The sequence below is a fragment of the Cavia porcellus genome, unplaced genomic scaffold (genome assembly GCF_034190915.1).
Source record: "Cavia porcellus strain 051 isolate PalLab524CR breed Dunkin Hartley unplaced genomic scaffold, mCavPor4.1 scaffold_11, whole genome shotgun sequence".
Classification (NCBI taxonomy): domain Eukaryota; kingdom Metazoa; phylum Chordata; class Mammalia; order Rodentia; family Caviidae; genus Cavia; species Cavia porcellus.
The window spans coordinates 67,277,652-67,297,064 of NW_026947494.1; the positions used below are offsets into that span (position 1 = coordinate 67,277,652).

At 37.0% G+C, this 19,413-nt stretch overlaps 1 protein-coding gene across 6 annotated transcripts in view; it reads left to right on the forward strand.

Moving 5' to 3' along the window:
• The first annotated feature begins 9,006 nt into the window (after positions 1 to 9,006).
• The window catches only part of Tent2 (terminal nucleotidyltransferase 2), a 69,780-nt gene continuing 59,373 nt past the window's right edge, over positions 9,007 to 19,413 (forward strand). For 2 of the 6 annotated variants that reach the window (XM_063258418.1, XM_063258423.1), the window contains exon 1: positions 9,273 to 9,424. The gene's annotated coding sequence lies outside the window, so the exon portion shown is untranslated. Of the gene's footprint in view, positions 9,185 to 9,272; positions 9,569 to 19,262; positions 19,402 to 19,413 lie in introns of those variants that run through there. The other 4 variants (XM_063258422.1, XM_063258419.1, XM_013146621.3 and 1 more) reach the window with 4 other exon arrangements.

The window sequence follows — 19,413 nt, forward strand, 5'->3', positions numbered from 1 at the left end:
AGAACGGATCTAGGCTGGGACACTCAGCAGGCAGGACCGTCAGCCAAGGGAAAGCCGATCCTGGAGGGAGTCAGGACGACCCAGTGAAGTACGAGGTAAGATGAAGCCCAGGGTGGAGGGCCAACCAGAAACCGGGCCCCAGGATGGAGACACAAGGCCGATGCTCACTTGTAAATTAAATTCTCCACTGTTTGACTTCAACTTGGCCCTGTGTGGTTTGAGATGTAGTCATTTTTGTGTATTAAAATTCCCTAGACAAAAAGAGTCTCTGTGATAACCCATGCAGATCCCACCTAGTCTTGGGAGCTTTCTGTTTTCACTCTACAATAACTGCTTTTACTCCTTTCTCTCTTTACTCTCTGCCTTGTAACTCCTTCTGGATTGGGAGAAAAACCCACCACTCACACTGTAACAGAAAGAGTATCAAGGAGCTATGTGTCAAGGCACAAGCCTGTAATTCCACCAAATCTGAAGGCTGAGATGGAGGATTGTGAGTTTGACACCAGTTTGGGCAATATATGGAGACCCTCTTTCAAAAGAAAAAAACCCAAATAGATGAGTAAATAAGTGTTTAAAAATGCATAAAGGACACATAGAGGACCATACTAGATAGTGAGAAATTGAGAAGTTTGAAGAGTTTTAGTACCTTAATTTTGGAATATACTTTTGTTATCAGTTACTTTTTCCTAATCAGAAGTTATCTATGTTTGTCCATGTGGTATTACTTACAAAATAAGAACTTGGTAAAATTTCTTTAAGTCTTCTGTTATTGTCTCGGTAGTGAATGCTACTTACAATATGTACCCCATAATCAAAACCTACTCAGTTAATATGTGAAAAAATGTTTAAAAGCACTGGTCATTTGGGAGATGTAAATTAAAACAACACTGAGATTTTACCTCACCCCAGAAAGAATGGCTACCAATAACAAATGCTGGAGGGACTGTGGGGGAAAAGGAACCCTTTTCCATTGTTGGTGGGAATGCAGACTGGTGCAACCATTTTGGAAATCAGTGTGGAGATTCCTCAAAAAACTAGGATGGGAGGTCTCATTTGACCCAGCCGTTCCCCTTTTGGGTATCTTCCCAAAAGAATTAAAAACCTTATACCACAACAACATATGTGTACCCATGTTTATAGCAGCACAGTTTATAATAGTCAGATCTTGGAAACAACCTAAATGTTCACTGACTGAGGAATGGATAAAAACGATCTGGTATTTCTATATACTGGGATACTATTCAGCCATAAAGAATGATAAACTGGACATTTTTATAGGTAAATGGATGCACCTTGAGAACATATTTATTAGTGAAATAAATATGCCACCCATGTATAATTATTATATTGTTTCATTAGTATAATAGGGAGAAACATGTATTTTGTCCCAGAGAGAATGACTTCAGCCAAGCAATGACTCAGGCTACACTTGCCTTTACTTTAATTAACCCTCTGTGAACCATTTAGAGTTTATTTTTGGATATCCTAAGAAATTTTTGATGTGCTATTAGGTTTGGGTTTTATGTATGTGGATATCTAGTTTTTCCAGTATATTTATAGAGGGTATAATCCTTTCTCCACTTAATTGCTTTTGCATTTTTGCTAGAAATCAATTGTCTGTTATGTGGGTATCTATTTTGGAACTTCATATTGGTACTTTGGTGGTTTGTCTATCATAATATCAATGCCGTTTTGTCATGATTGATATAACTTTGTAATGTTGTGGGACTAGGAAGAATTGGAGCTCTACTTTTGTTCCTTTTTCATAGTTGTTTAGACTGTCCAGAGTCTTTTCTATTTTTACAGAAATGTAAGAATCAAAGTGTTAATCTTATGACAAATGATGTTGGCAGTTTGATAAGGGATGTGTTTTCTGATCTTTATTATTTTCTTCTATTTGTTTTTGGTTTTATTCTGTCTTTTAATTTCTCAAGGAAAGATATGAGGATATTTCATCACTTTTTTGCTTTTCTAATAAATGTATTTGATGTTAAAAAAAAAGAGGTACCACACTCTGCTGCAAACAAACAAACAACCCCTACCCAGCTATTTCATGATTTTCATATATATCATATATATTTAGGCTACCGTTCACTTTGTTTTTAGAAAAGGAAGTGGCCTTTGATTCATTATAAATTTTTAAAAAATAGTAAAGAGATTTTCTTTTTAAAGCTCATTTTCAAATGTTCTGAAGGAAGCCAAAAATTATTTGTTAAGTAGTTAAACTTAAGGGAACTAGTGTGACTCATTGGTAGAACAGTTAAAAATAACATATTTGTAAACAAACAACCCTAAATTTGTATGTTAGTGTTGCTTTTAAACTGATGCCTCACCTTGGAAAACTTAAGAGGTTTGATTTTCAGTTTTGTATAAAGTTGGGGTTGTCTTAGTCACTTTTCTCATTGCTAAGACAAAATACTTGACACTCAAAGTTAAGGGAGGAAAGGTTTATTTAGCTCACAGTTTGTAAAGATCCATAATACCTGGCTCTAAGGCAGGGTGGCATCACAGAAGAGAAATATTCCGTGGCAGACAGAAGGTAGCAAAGCAACAAGGGAGAGCCACAGTTGTTTCTATCCTTTATATGTTCTTCAGACTTTGTTTTATATTTTGCTACCCACTCACACCCTTAATCCTAGTGGCCTTGATCCTAGTGCTGCACCATGAATCAATCCCAGCATCATAAACTGTAGATCTGGCCACCTCTGAAAAAGCTTGAGGCTTTGGGGGGACATGTAGGCACAAACCATAACAGGAATATTTATACAAAATAGGGGATAAAATAGAACTCATTTTGTAAAGTTGCTAATGGGGATTAATTACATGTCATTCTTACAGCACTTAGCAACCTTGTTAGTCAGCCAATGTTTATTGAGTACCAGTCATGTGTGAAGCACTAAACCATGTACATGTTCTCTTCTTTCAAATTTCCCCCTCTACTCCTTTATCAAAGAACACTGCCTCTGTGTTTTTAGAGTCAGCTCAAATTCTCCAAGAACTGAATGCCAAGAAAGGATTAAGTATACAAAATAATTACTGGGGATGACAAATATGGAAGATAAAGGGGAGGAGCCAGGAGTGGACAGGCAAAGCTTTGTATTTCAGTGTAGGCCAGACATCTATTGAAGGAGAGGAAGAAAGAACTGAATAGAAAAAGACTGCAGCACAGTTATAAAAAAAGTTTTGTCTAATAAGCTTGCTAGCCAAAATTTTCCATTAGTGGAAATGATTCCTGCATTAGACAGGAATAGGTAGCATTCCCCTATCCCGCCACCTTTGTATGCAGGCGCTGGTTGATTGTGGGTCCAGAGAAGCATAGTCTCAGCTCCAAATGTGGTGACAGGGCCAAAGAGTGCAGTGGGGCATGCTGAGCATTTGCTTTCCTCTCAGGAGATCTGGGTACCACTTGCCTATACCATCAAACCCTCAGGCATTTGCTCTAATGGTTCATATATTTATTTTTTGTTATCTGTATTTGAATTAATTTTTTGTTTTCAAATTTAGTAATGGCTCTTCCTCTCTTTCTCTGAACGATAAGTGATATGAGAATAGTCACTGGGTCAATCTGTTTTATCACTGCATCCTCAAGAAGCATAAGATATATAAGATGAATTTCCACCTACAAGTGGAGATCATTGCAGCTTATGTTAGAGGGCTGTGCGTCAGATTTTGAGAAGTGATTTATACAAAATGATTAGTGTAGGGTCAGAGATATCAAGCACCTGCCTGGTAAGTGCAAGGTCCTGAGTTCAATTCTTGTTATAAAAAACGATTAGTGGGATGCTTGGCATATAAGATCCCAATAAATCCCTCCTCTATCAGTTCCTGTCAAGATTTCTGTAATATTCTACTTTAACCGTTTTCAAAATATGATGCACAGGCATTTTCAGAAATCATGAGGTACAAATGTTTTCATAAATCATATTAAAGACATATATTGTTTTCATTTATTAACATTTGGCTTTAATGATTCAAAAGCAAACCATTGCAGAACACAATTGCTTCACACCAACAAACCATGATAAAGAAAATAGTAGCAACTGTTGACAAGGATGTGGAGTAGCTGAAAAGTGTGGTAGTTCCTCAAAAAAGTAAAGAGTTACTATATGATCCAGTGATTTCGCCCCTAAATATATACCCAAGACTATTTAAAATACATGTTTAAAGAATAACGTGTATATCAATGTTCATAGCTTCTTAATCACATAAAAGAGTGAACGAACTAAGGAATGGCTGAACAAAATGTAATATAGCCAAACAATGGGATATTGGCCTGAATAATACTTAAGGACATATGTGTCCTTTGCATTGTTAAAGTTTTTAGCAACATATCTGGGTAGACAGCATTAGCAACTTTTTCCTCCAAGTGGTAATAACCCAAACTATCTCCATATATTTCCAAATGCCCCACTGTGTGCAAAAGTCACATTGAGCTGAAGAACACAGGCATATATTTATATTCCTTATATTCTTCAGTGCCACTTCTAGTTTACAAAAATCTCACTTTTACTTAGCAATATCCTTTTGAAGCAATGATAATTATGAATTTTATCATCTTGACTTTGAATATATATCTTTGATGATAACCTGTAGGAACACTTCCATGGAGCTCGTAGTACAACTGAGTGATAGAGCATGCACAAAAGCTTTGATCCCCAGATCCATCACCAAAACCAAACCAAACCAAACCAAAAAACAAAACATACAACCCAAAACAAAACTTTGTTATTAATATAATTAAGTTTTCAAGCAAAAATAAAGTTTATAAAAGTCATATTAGTATGATGAGCTTGAAAATTTTTAAATACTTAAAGATTATTCTGGTGAGTTTGGTATAATATTAACAAATGTGCTTTCTTTTGATAATGTAGCATAAAATATGTCAATATTTAGGAGATTTTCATAATTTAGTAAGCCAATATTTCCAAATAACCAGTGTAGCATATTACAAAATTATGCATGGTTTAAGAGATTTATTCAAAGGGCAACATGGACCCAATACATTTCTTCTTTTTAGTAGTTTTTTAAGGTATAATTGAGACAGAACAGGTTGCATACATTTCAACATATGGACACAATAATAAAGCTACAACAATCAAGATAATGAACATCTTTACAATTTTTTCTTCCTGCCCTTTTCTGTTGTCTTTCTGCCATCAACCAGGCTGCCATTAACCTCCTTTTTTTCACTATTTTTTGCATGTTTTGAAATACATTTTTATTTTATTTTTTTGTCTTTTTTTGAGACAGGGTTTCACTATGCAGTTAGGCTACAATTCACTTTGTAGCCCAAGCTGGCCTCTAACTCACAGCGAACCTCCTGCCTCAGTCTCCCAAGTCCTGGGATTGCTTTGGAATTTTGTAGAAATTGGTCATATAGATTTTTTTTTTGGTACTGGGGATTGAACTCATGCCTATGTGCTTGCCAGACATGGCGCGTACACCACTGAGCTAAATCCCCAGCCCTCATTTTTGTTTTCTGATCTGCTTTCTTTCATTGAACAGAACTGAGTTTGGCCCATTTGCATGTACCAATAGTTTGCTTCTTTTTATTCTGAGTGATATTCCATTTTATGACTTACCATTGTTTATCCATTAACCTGTTGGTGGACACTTGTGTTCTCTTTGGGTATAAATACTTGTGTATTGATCTTCGTAGGGATGTAAATTTTCTTTCTTTTTTTAATGGTTAAGCACCTACAAGTGGAATGGCTGGATCACATGTAAACATATACTTACCTTTTCTGGGAACTGAAGTATTTTTCAAAGCAGTTGTGGCATTTTATATTTTCTTTAGTAGTGTACAAGTTTCAGTTACGAGTACTTAGTGTTCTCATCAATATTTGCCATGATTAATCTTTTATTTTACCATTAAGTAGTACTATTTTATTGTAGTTTTAAATTATATTACCCTAATCACTAATGACGGTATGTTTTTTCATGTGTTTGGTATTTATTTATATGGTTTCTTTGGTAAATTGTCTAATAAACTTTTTGCTCACTTGTTTAATGGGTTATTTTCTTAAAAATAGCTTAAAATATGAATGCAAATTTTTATCTGATAAGTGATTTGGAAATACCTTGTTCAATTGTTGGTTTGTCTTCTCTTTTTGTTTTGTTTGCAAGTTTGTTTTTTGATACAGTCCTGTTATGTATGCTAGGATGGCCCTGAACTCACTCTGCAGCTCTGGTAGGTTTCATATTCACAGTTGATCCTCCTGCCTCAGCCTCTCAAATGCTGGGATTACAGGTGCACATCACCATGCCCAGCTCTCTCAAAAGTGTGTCTGGAATGGAAATACTTAATTTTAGTTAAGTTCCATTTATATGTTTCCTTTAAACTGGATGATGCTTTTGTACCTTATGTAAGGAATCTTTGCCAAGTTCACAAACATTTTTATGCTGTTCTAAGTGACATTTTAAGTTTAAGTTTCTGATTTTTCATTGCCAGCATAATGCTAATGCAATTGCTTTTTGTATACTGATGAGCCTGTAGCCTTACTTATCTATTAGGGTTCATGGCTTTTTTTACAGACCCTTAAAACAGATTTTCATAGGATTTTCAATATGTCAACTTTTAGGATATAATGTTGCTTATTTTTCTTGCCTTATTGCACAGAACAGGCCTCCCAGAAGTGGTCAAAACAGAAATCTTTGCCTTATTTGAGGTCTCATCCAGTTACAATGTTCTGTTCTTCACCACTGAGTTTAATCTTTTATAGACACTCTTTTATTAAGGAAGTTTCCTTGTAATTTGGGGACATATTGGATTTTGTCCAAAGCTTTTGCAGCTTTTATTCAGATGATTATTTAGCTTTTCTTTACTTCTTCCTTTTTTAGTATTAGTATCACATTGAATCACATTAGTTAGTTTTTCCAATACTAATTCAAACTTGCATTCCTGAGATAAATCCCTGTTTGGTCATGATGGATTATCTTTTTTATATACTGTGGAATTTTTGCATCTAAGGTTATGAGGTATACTGGTCTTAAGTTTTCTTGCTATAGCTAGGGTATTAATATTAGGGTACTGTGTCACAGAAAGAACTGCAGTTATTTCCATTTAATTTTCTTTCTTTTTCCTTTCAATTTTCTGAGGAAGTTTTTTTTTCTTTTTCTAATGGTTTTTATGAAAACTAAGATTATGCTTTCATTTAAATATATAAATGTTAATACTATACAACAGAAAACTAGAGTGGCTCTATTACAACCAGATAAAGTACACTTCAGGGTAAAGACTATTACCAGGGAAGAGAAAGATCATTTATAAAGTGAATGACTTCATAATAATTTTTATAAAGGGTAAATTCATCTATATAACAGAACAATATAAATATTTATACAACTTAGTCACTTTTCTTGTTGCTGAGACAAAATATCTGACACCCAAAGTTAAAGAAAGAAAGATTTATTTTGGCTCACAGTTGGTAGAGGTTTCAGTTCATAATTGGCTGTCTCCAAGGCATAGAGGAAGATAAGCAGCAGCAGCAACAATAGCAATAAGTTACAGTAGCAGTTTTTTCTGCCCCTTTATATTCCCCTAAGGGCAGGAAGCACTCACACCCAGAACTATGCTAAACTAATTAGTAGACAAATTTAGTAATTACACACCAAGTTAATTTAACATGACACATCCAGCCACCTCTGAAAAAGCCCCACCTACGACCTCACGAGGCTCTAGACACAAACAGCAAGTAATAAAAGAGCTTCCAATTACACATTTAGTGAAAATTGATAGAACTATGAAAAAAACCCACAATTATAGTCAAATTTCAACACTCCCATCTGAATAATTAGCAGAATAAACAGAAAATCAGGAAAGATATGGAGGATTCAGGCAATAATATCAACCAACTTGGCTTGATTGACATTTGTAGAACCCTCCACTCAGTAACTGCAGAATTCACATTAGTTTCAAATGCACATGAACATTTACTAAGACAAACTTTGCGCTGGTCCGCTGAACCAACATCAATAAACAAAATGATTCAAATTATACAAAATACGTTCTCTGATCATAATGGCATTAAATTATAAGTAATTGAAAGATATTCAAAAATTATTCAATAATTTCAGACAATATAATACACTTACAAAGAACCCATGAATCAAGGAAGAACCCAAAACAGGAATTAGAAAATAGTTTATGAAGGAAAATAAAAACACAGCATATCAAAATACATGGGACACAGCTATAGCAATGTATGGAGGGGCACTTGTTTACGCCAAATGTTTATGCTACAAAAGAGACTTCCATCAACAATCTGATTCTGAATTAAGAAACTAGAAAACTGGAACTTGAAAACTAAAAGAAGAAACAAAATCACTGACTTAGAAAACAGAAAAATTAAGTAAATTTACTAAAGATAAAGTGGGCTTTGAAATTTGAGACTCCTGAGGCTTGATAAGCCTCTTGCTAGGGAAAAACACAAATCATTAATATTAGGAATGAGAAAGATAGATTTTCATAGGACAAGAAAAATAATGGCATGCTGTTCATAGATTTACATTAATATGCTAAACAACTTAGGTATTTTACACACGAAGACACCACAAGTATTTACTGAGTTAGGTGCTCCTAGTTAGGACGATCGGAAGGATGCTGAGCGGGGGCTAAAAACACACGGAAGGCACGCTCATCTCCAAGAAGCTGTAATTCAAGAGAAAAAAAAAAACTGCTAAAACTTAGTACTGATCTACAGGGGATGGGCGGGCAGTTGGTTGAAGAAGTTTCTCGAGGAGGTACCACCTCACTAATTTTGCAAAGACCCTTACTTAAGGCCAGCGAAGTCTGGTTGCTGCGGCGACCCCGCCCCGCCCCGCCCCGCCCCGCCCCGCCCCCGGGCCAGGGCCGTTGTGCGCCTGCGCACTCCAGCAGCGGGCGCTCCGTAGGGGTCCAGGCGGCCGCCGGAAGCGTGATCTTCCCCTGCTGTCGGGCATTTCCATCCGGGGCACGTCTATCTTCCGGATTTTTCTGCGCCTCCTTCTCGGCGACTTTTTGGGTTCCTCTTTTTAATACTTCTTGAGAACTTGTACGCCCTAGTCGGCCCTGTCTTTCTCCGCTGGGGCGCTTGGCCGTAGGTCGCCAGCCGGAACTGGAGCAGGGCCTGGTCCTCCTGAGCCGCACTGCCTCCGCGCCTCGGTTGGGCCGCGGGGCTACGCCGCCTCCCCGACTGCCGGCCAGGTGAGTTGGGCCCGGAAGGGCGCGGCTGTGCGGGGCCGTATTGGTGGGTGTGGTGTTGCTGAAATGCATGTTTTGTTTTGCTTAGGCGGTTCTGGCTAGCTCCGGGAGGTAGGCCCCGGGCCGCCGCGTCGTTACTTGGACTTTCAGGGCCTCTTTCAAGTGTTTTTCTGCCTCTCGTCCTGGACCGAAGCGAGAAGATTGGCTCGGAACTTCTGCACGGTGTTTCATAGGGCGGCGGAGGTAAAGGTCCAGATTGATTTTAAAAGGCATTCTTCTTAAAGATTTTTAAGTGGCAGGAATTGCCGTAGTTCTTCACTGGACCACAGGTTGGGACCTAGTTCTACCCAATCAGCCTTTGTAGGTGGAGTCTTGAGCTCTTTCTCGGTAAGGACGCAAGGATCTTATGTGTCTCACAGTTTCTGGGTTACTTATGTTTTCTGTCTTGTTTCATCTATTTCAGTTGTTTAAAATAATTACATATAATGGTGTAAATAGGGTGAAAAGAAAGAGAAAAAGGAAACAAAACTTAAGCTAAGTTGCCATCTTGTTAACAGGTATACAGTATGTGATTTTGTGAAGGAAAACTAGGTCTGTGTGTTTCTATGGCAGGCAGCATACAAGTATCAATGGTTTTGTATGATTCACGAGGTTTTAAGTATGATTAACAGTCCAAAGGCTCTGGCTTAAGTGTTGGATAGTACCCAGTAACAGTAATAGGACTTTGTTCATGTGGACAGCTTCATATTATGTCTGCTCTAGACATGCCCTGTGACATCTAGACTTCATGTGAAACAGGCCATTTGTCAGTCATTTAAGAAATATTTGTTTGACACCTGGTGACTAGACCCTTTTTAAACACTTGGTTGGAATTTGATTTTTAAAAAAGAAAGTCTTGGAGATGGTTTTGACAGTGAGACAGCAGGATTTAGGAATTGAACTTTTTGTGTTGTGGAGGAAAAAGTGTTTTTAGGAGATCAAAACATTTTGGACAAAGTAGACAGATAACTTGCTTTAGCCGGTACAGTTGTATATGTTGTATTAGATTTTGCTTTCCAAGGAATCCTGATGAAGGAATTTTGTAACACTGAATGTTTGGTAATTAGTTGGAGAGTTCAAATTGAGGACAAATACCAGAGTGTAAGTTTTAAGATAAAGTACTATATTACTAGGAAATATTTTGTAAACTTACTATCTTGTCTCAGAAATGACTGTTTACAAATGAACCTGTATAATTTCCTGGTGAGTCAAACTTACTGAGGAAACAATATTTTAAGAAGCAATTTTCAGGGGTCTCTCTTTACAGGAAGAACCAGACAGTGGTTTTAAAAAGAGTTCAAATTTTACCTAGATTATCTTATAGTTAGAAGTACAGATAAAACTTAATTTTTTAAAGAAAAATAGGATACTATCAGTCTCTGCAGTTTCTCTATCATGAAGCTTGTCATATCTACCATTATTTCACATAATGTGGGATAATATTTTGTATAGGTCATCTATACTTAGTGAAGAACATTTTCATAAGAATATAAAGAAACCTAGTGTGGTAGCATACATCTGTAATCCCAGCACTCTGGGAGGCTGAGGCAGGAGGATTGCAAGTTCAAGCCCAGCATGACTCCATGAGACCCTGTCTCAAAAAAAAAAGGGGGGGGGCTGTTGATGTCCAGCCCATGATGTCCATGTGAAGGCCTTGGATTCAATCCCCAGTGCTGACAAAAAGAAAAATGAAAACAACATAAAAGATTTAAACTGATCATAGCCAAACTATTTTCTTTCAGAAATATCCCTCACATTGTTAATCTTGCTTTGGTTTTATTTTTATCAAAATTATTGTTGAAATGTGCTAGAAAAAGGAACGGGAATTCATGAGGTTTTGGTTTACTTCCTGATCTCTGGCTGATCATGCAGCATACTTGTGTTGGAGAGCGTTAGGTACTGTTGATTGAATTTCCTAGGAATGATTCTCTTTTAAAGGCTGACTTGGTTAAGAGTTTGATGTGAGAACCAAGATTTTTGTTGAGGAGACCCCGACAGGTGTTTTATTTTGTAGGGATTCCAAAATCAGTGGTTCTCTGGGAATTTTGGATAGATTGAGCTAGGTGTCTGCCCCAGATTAAGCATTTTTGAGCTGTTAGCCCCGGGAGAATTTGGTTATTAACTTTGTATTATAGTTCTTGTCAGAGATGCAACTTTGACTCATGTTTGGATTTGCTCATGTGATGGGATAGAAATAAGGTGTGGTCTGGGTTACAATCTCATTTTGTATCTTCAAATCTGAATCAACATGTACATATGTATTATGTGTGTATCTATCTTATTTGGGTCTAGAGCAGAGGTGGCAAACTTATGGGACACGAGCCTCAGCAGGCTGTGTGTTGTTGAAAGCTATAAACTGTTCCCCATCACTGGTCTAGAGAAAAACATAGTATTTATAGGTATTAATAAAAGCAGTCTAGCATTGTGGTAGCCACTGTTGGTTTCCTGTTGGCTTGTTTTGAAAACCTGTGTTGCTTGCATTGTTTTGTTCTGATCTGCTTTGTTCTGTTGTGTTTTGTTTTTTTTCTCTTTAAAAAAAAAGCAGTCTAAGTTTTAAGCTGTAAACTGATTTCAATAAAATCGAAAGTGGAACATTTTAATTCTAGTTTTTCTGAATAATGCTTTCTTTTGATTAGATCTAAAGTATTTTTATTCTAAGATGAGATTTCAAGTAGTGATCATTACCATGAATCATGTTTAGTGTCATTTTCTCCTAAATGCTGTGGAATAGGAATTATATTTTATGGGAAGTTAGGTTAGGGAAGCAGAGTAAATAATCCATTTTTACTCCTGGTCAAAGGATAGAATAAGACATTAGTTGTTAGTGTTAACTGCAATCCATGATTACTGAATGTACTTTTGATAAAGGACTCCCAAGAATCCTTTACTTCAAAAGATGTGTCTATTTCCTCTTATCAGTGAACTTCAGGGGAGTACAGTCTCAGCACATGCTTATTTTCTTTTTCTTTCTTCTCTTTTAAATCTCCTGTAAAAAGAAATAAGAACTGGCTGAAAGAAATTGACAAACTCTTTGTTTTCTAGATATAATTTTTTTTTTTGACCCGCATTTGGCAGTAAGATCTAGGTGTGCTGCTACATGTTGTAAACCCAGCTATATATAATCTGTGGGAGACTGAGGTAGGATTACAAATTTGAGCCTGATCTGGGCAAGTTAGTTATTTTGACTGGGTGGGCATACACTGAACGTGAAGGCTTTAGGATCCCTAAGTAAATAAGTTTTAAAAAATTAGTCAAGCATGGGGCTGGAGATTTAGTTCATTGGCTGAAGCGCTTGGCCTGGTAAGCTCAAGTTCTTCAGTTTGATCTCTGATACCAAAAAAAAAAAAAAGAAAAGAAAAGAAAAGAAAAGAAAATTAGCCAGACATTTGGGACAAGATTGATGATGATTACTTCCTCACCTACCTGTGACCAGTCTAGAAAATTTTAATCCTTTGGAATTAAAAAGAAACAAAAACAAAACAAACACCAAAGAACAAGTCTGTATGAGTGATTTGTTAGTTTCTTCCCAGGTCTGTCTTTTTTTTTTTTCCTATTGACTTTTCTAGTTTTTCAAATTCATGTAGTTTCAATTCCCAGAACCACAATCACTTAATGTCCTATAACTGTTTAGGTTTCATTTCTTCTGTTAAAAAATTATAGAATCATATAAATCTATAACAAGTGACATATAATTAAATATAGTACTCCGTAGAAAGTGATAAATAATAAGTACTACTAGTTATGTCTGAATATTTAATCATTATAAGAACCAAATCTGTGATCATGTTTCCTTTTTTATATTACCATTAAAGTTCCTTTTTAGTAGCATATTTGTAACCAACACTCACAAATACATTTTAAAGAGACATGAGGAGGTTTATCACAGATACAGACATAGGATGTACACAGGAGTAGAGTGTGGGTGCTCAGAGAAATGAGATACAATGTAGTTCGGAACTAAGGATCTTTTGCGTGTTTGACATGGTGGCAACTTAATTTAATAATAATCTATAATCTTAGTCTTATCCAGTAGGTAAGAGGAAATGACCCACCCATAGAGAGAGAATGATCTGTTTTTATGGGAAATTCCAAAAGGGTAGTCTGTTTATGGGTAAAAGAGGATCATTTGGAGGTAGAAACGGAATGAGCAATTCCTTTGTAGCTGAAAGGGGGTTGCCAAGGCTGAAGCTGCAGTTTTTCTTAAAAGTACAAATTTTAAAATTTATTTGTTTTTTTGAGCCAGGATCTTGCTGTATAATTTAGGGTAGTCTTAAACTCACTATGTAGCCCAGGTTGCCCTCAAAGTCTCCTGCCTCAGCCTCCTGACATGCGCCACCACGCCTGGTCAAAAGTACAATTTAAAAAAGCTCAGTTTTTCTTGTTTCCTTTTTATTTAGTTTTATTTTATCTTAACTCACTACCTGCCCGCCCTTTTAATTCCTTATGCTTAAAGAGAACCCAGTTACTGTCTTCAGTAACTATTTCATGCTGAGGAAGGAACATTGATCCTACCTAGGCAGGGGCCTAAAGTTTCATCTTGAGTGTTCTAAAGGAGACATAAAAATTGGGTTCCATTTTTTTTGAAGAACCATCATCTTTTGATTGCCTGAATTAGAGGCTGAAGATGTATAAGACAATTGCTCATAACAGCAATCATACAACAGAAAAGAATGTTCTCAACAAAGTGCACAGTACCATAACCAGAAAAATGAGGACCTTCTCCCACCAGATTGTTACAGGGAACCAGGATGTCAGCCAGTTGTTAAAGCTTGTGGCACAGTCTGATCTTAAAATGGTTTGTGAGCATAGATCATATAATACAGAGGACACATTTGCAGAGTTGTCAGCAATGAACACACAACATTTTGTTTTGGTAATGGCACAGGTTTCATTTTGTGCTGCCATTAGAACATCTAGGGCAGTGGTGGTGAGCCTCTTGTTGCTGGGGAAGTCCTTTTCTAAAAGTGACTTGCCAAATAGATGTTACTTGGATCTTCTTCTGGTGTTGGATTCCAGGTTCTTCTGTCTCGAACAAAGAACTGAATAAAATGAGTAAAAGAATGGTGACAGTTTATTTGAAAAAGTGAAAGCAAAGAGTAAGGGAAAAACTGGCTCTGCAGAGTGAGGTGGGATTGAGTAAAAGAGCACAAAGCAAGATGGAAGTATACCTGAGGGGACACAGGCTGGGTGGATGTGCAGGAAGCCATGATACCGATAGTGAGCTCTTCATAGTATCTGTGTCCTTTTATGCCATCCCATCTGGAGGAAACTCAGATTTCTACAAACTTCTGAGTTTAGATCCTGAGAGACTGCTGGGATCCCATGCCTTAGGCTGCTACCAGGTTCAGCCTGCATGAGTTCTCATGAGAAGTCCTTGTGCAAGGCTTTGGGAACTGTTCTGCCTATGTGTTTCAGCATCTTGTAATTCACAGATCATGCCTGTTTCCCCAGCCAGCTTGCCACACCCTAATTGCCTGTCTCACCATGGCACATGTGTTGTTTGTTTTTCTTTTAAGACAAAAGATATATGAGTTGTTTATTCTAAACTAAAACTTCCGTATTCAGGTTTAACTGCAGTGTTGGCACTTTGTGATAAATAAATGGGTTTTGATTGCAGTTTGGGTACTTGTCTCTAAAAGGTTTCACTGATCTAGAGCCATTTGGTTTTGTAAAGTGGCTTTTCTCATGATTTTTGCTTCTGAATTTAATAATGAAATACCTTCTTTGTGTGTAGTTAGAGATTCAGTGTGCTGTTTGGGGAATAAAGATAGCAGCCAGATAATCGTACTAGCGGAAAAATGATCTGTTCCATTGATATCTCAAGATAGGGAAGCTGGCTGGTTAATTTGTGGTTAATCTATGATTTTAACTTAGTGCCCTTGTGAACCCATAGATGACCTAATGTACATTTTCCTATCCACCCTGGAGGCAACCAAGACTGAAGGGTGTATAGAGCCACTTGGTACCATTCACAGTCTTAGCCTAGCTTTTGCCCTCCACTTAGTAGCTAACAAGTTAGTATCTCTTAGCACAAGTTAAATATGTCTTTGGGTGGAATTGATTTACCTATCACAAGTATTAGTGTTTGTTCCTAACAAAGTCAGTGCTAATTGGCGGAATTGCCCTCTTCTATTTAGCCAAGCTTTTGACTTATTATTGGTCTTTATAATTTTGATTATACTTTCCCTTTGGATATTTAAGACTAAGTCAAAATGAGATCTGTGTTAATCAAAATTAATCTTGTTCTGTTATGTATATATCAAGTTCATTTTAGTTTTCTCAGGCATTATTTTTGGGGCCATAGGCAGAACCTTTTAGCTCTTTCAGTTTTTGTTCTACTAGTTGTATCTGTCTTTGATAGACCACGTGGCTTCCCTCTTTAGTGACCTTCCTTTTTTTTTTTGTTCAAATCCATTTTATTCAAACATAGAAAAAACTATAATAAAGTTTCAGCGCACATCAATTGGGGTAACAGTGGTACATACATTGCGCATTATCATCCTCAAATCATTCACCCAGAGCACATGACAGCTGCCTTCAGTTGTCCAAATAATACCAGTACAAATCTTTCTCTTCAGCAAACTCAGAGAAATCAGTACTCTATCTTAACTACTTTTTTATATACATTTACATAAACATATACATAGTTTTTTCTTTTGGCTTGTCACCCTAATGAAACAATATGATTTTTACCCATGTGTCTTATTTATTTCACTAATGAGTATGTTCCATAAACCTACAAAAAGGTCCAGTTTATCATTCTTTGTGGCTGAGTAGTACTTTATTGCATAAAAATAACACATTTTTTAAAATTCATCCCTCAGTTGATGGGCGTTTAGGTTGTTTCCAAGATGTGGCTGTTATAAATTGTGCTGCTATAAACATGAAAGTGACCCTCCTTTTAGCACAATGTACACTGGTTGATTCCTGTTTTCTGGGGTCCATCAGTCTCCCTGCTTGGGAGGTTGGATGACTCCTGAGAGTTGTAGGATTTTACTGAATATCTTTTGTCATTGTTGTTTTAGTTTTTAGCATAGGGATTAAATCCAGGGCCTCTGCATTGAGTTGCATCCCTGGCCCTTTTCTTATTTTGAAACAGGGACCCACTAAGTTACCACATTGCTCAATCTGCACTAGAATTTGTGATCCTTCTACCTCAGCCTCCCAGAGTGCTGGGGTTACAGGTGTCTGCCACCAGGCCTGATTATAATATCTTTTTGAAACTCTATCCTCCTAGTCTAATTTTGAGCTGTTATCTTCTCTTTGCCATCTTTTCAGTAATTTTCTTTCTGTGTGTCCTACATAGGACTTCATTTTTCTTACATTGATAGCATAGTAAGGGATAGAAGTAAAGCTTGAGAGCATTTTCCTTAGTGCTTTGATGGCACTAGTTAATGTGTTGTCATGAGGAAACCTAAAATATTATTGTTATTATTATTATTTTTTGAGACAAGGTCTCACTATGTAGTTCAGGGTAGCTTTGAATTTGCTTTGTAGTCCAGGCCGGCCTTGAATTTGTGGCAATCCTCTTGCCTCATCCTCCTAAGTGCTGAGATTACAGTTGTGTGCTAGCATGCTTGACTCCCAAAGATGCTGTGATTCCCAATTTTTAAAAGCATTTTCCTCCTTTTGATTCTTTTATGAACCTTACCCATATTCTGAAATTTCAACATACAATCCGTTGATACAGTATATTTTTAAATTGTGCTTTATAGTCATTGGGTCTTTCAGTCGAGGGATTGATGTCTTTTAGTCCTGGACATTTTCCTGTTTTGTGTGGTAATTTCTTTTGTATTTACTCTATTCTTTCTGGACTTTCGGTATAATGTTGGATGTTGGACCACATTGTTTGCTTCTCTATTGTTTTTTTCTGTTACCTGTGAACCTCATTCCTGCCCTAATAGTTTATCCTTTTTGTTTTAATAAGTTTCCTCAGTGTTACCTTTTTTTCCCTTTGCTTGTTAGTTTTGCTTTCAGTTTTGTTAGTCTTTTTTTTTTTTTGACTGTTCATTTGACATTGTATTTATTTCCAGATTTTCCCCCTCTTTCACTGCAGGTTGATCAAGTAGCTGTAGCTGGCTTGATTTCTTCATGATGGACTTGCAGTTGTTACTTTATGGATACTTTCTAATTTTGTTCAGAGAAGAATTTTCAAATTTGCTTTAAGAATGTGTGTGACCTGGAGGTTCAATTTTTGCTTAGTTTTAAAATTATTCTTGTTGAATTATTCTTGTCCCCCTTATGATTGTACCTAGAGCTTAGTGCATGCTAATCAAATGTTCTACCACTGACCTACACCCCTAACTGTTTTTAATTTTTGAGACAGGGTGTTGCTTAATTGCTTAGATTTGCCCCCAATTTGGCAATCTTTCTACTTTAGCCTCTTGAGTACCTGGATTATAGGCATGTGTCACCATGCCATCACATACCTCCTTTATTGAACGTGTTTTTTTTTTTCCTTTTGCAATACTGGGGATTGAACCTAGGGCCTTTGTATGGAGCTGTATATCTGGCCCTTTTCTTAGTCTGAGATAGTGTCTTAATATTGCTAAATTGGCTACGCTGATCCTGAATTTTTGATCTTTTTGCCTTAGCCTGCCAGAGTACTGGGTTGCAGGAATGTGCAGTTATATCCTAAATCCTCTGTATAAACTATGTGGAGAAGAATGTTTAAATTTATAAATTTTTGCTGGACATGATGGCACACATTTGTGATCCCAGCACTTGGGAGGCTGAGGCAGGAGGATTGTGAGTTTGAGGCTAGCTTGGGCTATATAAGCGAGTTCAGAGCCCAGCCTGTATTACATAGTGAGACCCTGCTTCAAGACCCCCTCCCATTTCACCAAATAAGTAAGATCCAAATCCCAGGAATCTGATTTCATGACTGAAACATTTATGTATTAAATTGAGAATAAGCGTCAAAATTGTAGGATTTTAGGCGACCCACTCGGAACCTCTTCTGTTTCTCTCTCAGACAGAAGCTTTCTTTCTCTCAGTAAGTACTCCTACTCTTAACCTCCATTGTTCCTAAAATTCATTCTTCAATTTTAGAGAACCCAAACTCCGACTGGACTTGCAGTAGGTTGGGAGTTTCATTCCCTATATCATTTGGAGGCCTCAATGAGATATTTGGATAGAGACTTAAAGCCCAAGGTGAAACTGCCTGCTGTCTAGAGAGGAAGGCCTTTAGATAGACCTTCTGTAAAATATCTCTGACTGCCAGTCAACAACTATGTCCCTTTTCAGCTGAATAAACCAGATTGGTCATCATCCATTTCTCCCTCACGTCTGGTAGGGATATTTCTTCAGACTGGGGAATGTAAGTTACAAGCAACTGAGCTAGTTAGAAATATTATAGGCAGTCACACAGGGGGCTAGGCCTTTGAAGAAGCCAGCACAGAGGACCGGATGTCTGATGACTTTGGAGGAGACACACATATCTTGCTGTAGGCCAGATCTCAAAACAGAAGGCAAAACAAATGCAACCACACCCTTAAGTATAATTCTTAGGTGGGATTAAGTCTGGATTAAGTGGGATTAAGACCTTGAGAAGTCACCATTCCAATCTCTAGGGAAGAGTCACTGATCTCTAAGAATGCCTACTTTCTGTGTGACTTACCTACCCATTTATTCCCATTGTAATCAATTTTACCTGAGCTATTAATCTTATTGGCTAAACATAGCTAGTTCCCAGCTTTTCCCAGTTTAGACCCGTCTCACTTTTACTCTATAAAACTCCCAGGAAAATACATACAGAATCTTTGTCAACCCACTGAGGACCCCTTCTGTTTCTCTCTCAGACAGAAGCTTTCTTTCTCTCAATAAATATTCCTACTCTTAAAAAAAAATTATAGGATTTCATTAAATGTCTCTTTAGTGTTCTTTTTTATAGTATATGTGGTAATATTTGATTTTTAAAGTTGATGTTTGATAATGCGTATATTTTGATGTTAGCTGAATAATATACTTAATGTAGATTTAAAATTCATGATTTTTGTTAACCTACAGTACAACTGCAAATAAGTATTTTTTTCTTTTGCAGTGCTGGCGATTGAATGCAAGGCTCAGCGATGAGCTGCACCCTAGTCTTCAAAAAATTTTTTTGAGACCACTTGTGATCCACTAAATTGTCTGGGCTGGGCTTGAAGTTGAAATCCTCCTGCCCAGTCTTCCAGAATGCTGTAATTATTGGC